This window comes from Opisthorchis viverrini (genome assembly GCF_000715545.1).
Source record: "Opisthorchis viverrini unplaced genomic scaffold opera_v5_89, whole genome shotgun sequence".
In the NCBI taxonomy this organism is placed as follows: Eukaryota; Metazoa; Platyhelminthes; class Trematoda; order Opisthorchiida; family Opisthorchiidae; genus Opisthorchis; species Opisthorchis viverrini.
The window spans coordinates 443,406-447,820 of record NW_008751744.1 but is presented as its reverse complement, the minus strand read 5'-3'; positions in this window follow the sequence as shown (position 1 = coordinate 447,820).

Here is a 4,415-nt window from a genome sequence, read left to right as displayed (position 1 = left end):
TGAGGAACTGTTCATCTTCAGGGGGACTCGATTGGCTACGGTAGACCACACCGAGAGGGAAAGAATCGGACCCGTGCAGCGGGATTTGGATCCACAGTGCATCGCAAAAGTTGCAGGAGTGGTATCGGAGAGGACAATCGGGATTGGTAGGGCCGCATGTAAGTACAGAGCAAGCTCATCAGCCGTCCCTCGTTTTAAGTCAGCTCCAAAAACAGTTAGCCGTCTATCAAGATCTCCGCGTCAGAGGCGTCTGGTGTGAGCCAGGTCTCTGTAAATGCGATTGTAAGCGGTTATTCAAGGCAAGCTGACTGTTTATTATCGCAGAGTTTGTTGAAAAAGCTGAGGCAGTTTGTGGACAAGCATTTAAACACCGCCTATGCTGCCTCCGAGGGAGAGGAGCCGAAAGTTGAGTGACCAGGTTGGTTAGCAGACTTAATAGTTGTGCGCCGGGTTTGAGTCCAAGGCTCCGATGTAGGCTATAGTGCTTTATATCATTCTCCAGCTTCCCATCTCTTGTTTCGTAAATTCGCATGCGCATGCCTATTTATGTTATATTGAGGTAACGGTGTGGCACATTTTCACCTACCCGCGTGAGGACTCGCTCATTCTACCAGTTTGGTTCTCACCAATATTACCAGAAAGATACTGAGCTGACGCATTTAAACTGTCACTTCGAGCCTACATCCTCAAAATTGATATCAAAGGGCCGCAGTGAGTGGCTGCTAAGCTCTTCAAGTTAGAAGCATCTGTTTGTTCAGGCCTTTTATTTTAAAAGGGTTTCCATGTGTAGACGTAATACACTACTTAAATTGTTCGAAAGTTCAAGAGTTGGCTAATGTATCAACAAGCAAGCCGGCCAGCTGCTGGACTGGTTGATGAGGACAATTACGGAGCGAAATAGACAGAAAGCGGTGGTAATTTTATTCTGTCACAGAGCCATCTGAAAGGGGCTCCGCTGTACAAACTTTCTTGTTGAGATGGTTAGCAGGCAGATGTGGAACGATGGTGAAAGACTTTCCAAGATAATGGGCAAGGACAGCAGTCTAACTCAAAATTCTTGCATGAACTGAAAAATAAGGTAAGAGTATGTGTTACCGGTCACTGAGTCACTGCTGTGCACGGCAAAATTATGCCGCTGGATGCAAGTATCAGAGGAAGGGCGAGGACCCCATCCTTCACATGAATGTGACCACTCTTAGGAGCAGGCTAACGAATTGACCTCTATGTGGTTCAAACCCAACGAGGAAGAAGGTAACAGTATATGTCTGCATCATGTAAGCCATGACAATTTCGATGAATACTCAGGCTACAACATATATAATAAAAACGGAAAACGGGAAAATTTCCCCTGCCTGTACTTTTTGCGCTGTACAATAAAAATTATAGCCAGTACAAGTACAAAATAGCGACTATATATAGGCAGCAGTGGCGCCTTTTTATGGCTTCCCTGAAATAGGTGCTTTCCCTAAAACGAACGGTGAAGAGCGAATAACCTATGCCGTAGGATTGGTGGCATAAATACAAACGCACCATGGTGTATCCAAACATGGCTACCGACATTGAACTGCGTACCTGTTTACAATACTCAGTTTCAGTCCCTCGTGCTTCCTAGCAGATCTCGCCTTGTGCGTTAACAAAGTTTCAGCTGGCAGGTGTCTTGCTTGATCAAGCATTCAAAACATTTCGGCAGTTTGAACAGACGGAGAGGAAACGGTCGCTGGAACGAGTGGGTAGCAAATGAGAGGCAGACATCACTGGGTTGAAAAGGGTAGAATATGGGGTGCTCAGAGTGTGTGCATATTAGCTGAACGACGGACTGTTGATGTGGGCGCCGTGTTTAGCAGAGACGTGCCACCGTTTTGTGTGACAAAATACGCTGTGCTGGCAAACAAATTTTTCACAAAGTTCGTGCATTCAGACCGACTATTTTGGCTTATATACAGTGCACATGCACTAAAGCGTAAGAAACTAAGGTTTGTCTTGGTTTAAACTAGTTAGAGTTTTGCAGAGCAAAGAGCCGGATAATAAGCAGAGTCTATAGAATAATATGACCACCGATCCAGGATTGAAGAAACGAAGTCGTCTATGCCTAGAATTTCTCGGCCGCAAGTAGGGTGAAATGACGGAGTTAGCAGAGGTGGGTATAGAGCTCTAGATGGTCCCAGCGACAGTTCTAAAAGTTGAGAAGCAGGTGCAGATGCAGGTTCCGGGAATGATTTCCCAGTTGGAGGCCTGGCTTTGACTTAACGACCATTAGCCATGAAGGATCCGACCACAGAGGCGCACATAAATGACAGTATGGTCCAGCGGAGGACGCCAGAAGCAAGGACCATTAACTTAGCACTGCATACTTCACGGTAGTTCGGCATGCCTTTGAATACTGTGAGGCGAATTAAAGACACGTACAACACCTTGTTACTAGCTGAGATCAATTATCTTCGCCTTCCACGTGAGTCAACTCATACATCCGTGCAACCAGGCCCTTTCACGTCCTTTCCAAATGCCGTCTTTCTCCCGATTACTACATCAAACACGTAGGTCTTGTGTCTGCTGCGTGGATAACAGTTCGAATATGGGCAAGATGAGGCCACATTAACCAACCCAGAAGCTGGCCGAAGGTGAGCGTCTCGAGATGCGGTACCATGCATATCCTACCCAGTGGTCTACGTGCGAGTGTGCCAGGCGTACCTCCTTGATGTTGTTTGTTCGGCACCAATGGTGCTGCTCACATTCACATCAAAGTTGATCATAATTGCACTTTTCCCTTTCATGTGTGATGTGGATCCAACCGCAGAAAAGCAAAATATTAGCATTCAGACCTTTGAGCCGATACTCATGCATCTACATTAGGAATCTGCGGGAATTATAAGTAGACATCAGGTCAAGATAACCCAAAGAGGCTTGTGCCGTTCCACAAAATTTACGAAATCCCTATAGGATAAATATGGGGTTAGAGGGAAACAAACGCGGTGAAGCATTTGGAATTCAACTATCCTAGTATGCATAGAGTGGACTGAAACCCGCTTCTTCTCCAGCGGTTCGCCTACCAACACTGCAACACAATAGATGGAGGCACATACTACTACTTGTGTGTGGGATGATTGATTGCGGTCACATCAGGAAAGCTGGATGCTACAGTGGGACAAAAAAACAAGTGGATTGAGCGTTAAAAATATTTTTGAGCGGCATTGTGTTTGACCACCTCAGCAGCTAGGCCCGTCGTGGCAGAAATCGCAACCATTCGGCTGCCGCGATCAGAGAATGGCATTTTGATGACTAGCCTTAATATCTAGATTTTCTTTCCTGTCTTTTTCCTGTCTGACTGATGTACGCTAACCTGAAAGTGGTGCTGGATTCCGTCTTTTTATAATGGCTAGTAGATATCCCTTTTGCAAAGCTATAGACTAATTGCTTTTACTTTGAGTAGCCGGAATGTACTCTCAAGCCCAATTCACTTTTCGAGCGACATTCAACATCAGCTGGCATATGGACGCTGTTGCATCCATACTCTACCAAATGTACTCATGGCAGGGCGACCATCGGGGACATGTTTGGCCCTACAGACGTCATTTTTCCGATAGTTTAAATGCATTCAAATATAAATTAGTCCTTGATTTGCTCTTAAATATCAGAAAATGAGAATCTCATATTTCTAAATCATTTGGTGGATTATCAAGAATACACCATTCACTGCCCGTGTACAAGGCATCTTAGCAACTGCAAACGCTTTAATTAACGGAATATGACTATGATCTGTACATGGTCAGAAGCTATCTAACTTCTCTATTAATCAGGATATCACCTAGACCATGCGATTCGCTCAGCTTCTACGGGGGACTCCAAAATCTTGTTGCAACGCCTGCAGAATTATAATCCCGGTGGACTTTGCTGCACGTTAAGCTCACTTTTAAAGCCCAAAATATGAGATGATGTACGTGCACTGCCCACGAACTAAACTTATGAATTAAAAGGGCGGTTGCGAGTGCAATCTGAGCGCATTCGCTTCCGGGAAACTCAATTCGGCAAGCAACCCTGGGTCTGAAACTTGTTCCCAAAAACAAAATTTCGCATACTTATACTGTTTTTTGATGTCTCTTCAACTATAATAGCACTATATCGGAAAGCTTGGGCAGTCTGTCTGCTAGGTTATTAAGCCAGTCCTTGGTTGCCAGGCCAGCGAGCATATATCCCATCCCATCCTACCACCTTTTCACTTCCCCAGCACCCTGAAGGGTCGCTATACACTACATTTGGTCTGCGATTTATACCTAAAGAGGTTTTCAACCGTCGTGGGCTAGACGCACGCCGAAAATTTCTCATATATCCCATCCTACCACCTTTTCACTTCCCCAGCACCCTGAATGGTCGCTATACACTACATTTGGTCTGCGATTTATACCTAAAGAGGAGAGGTT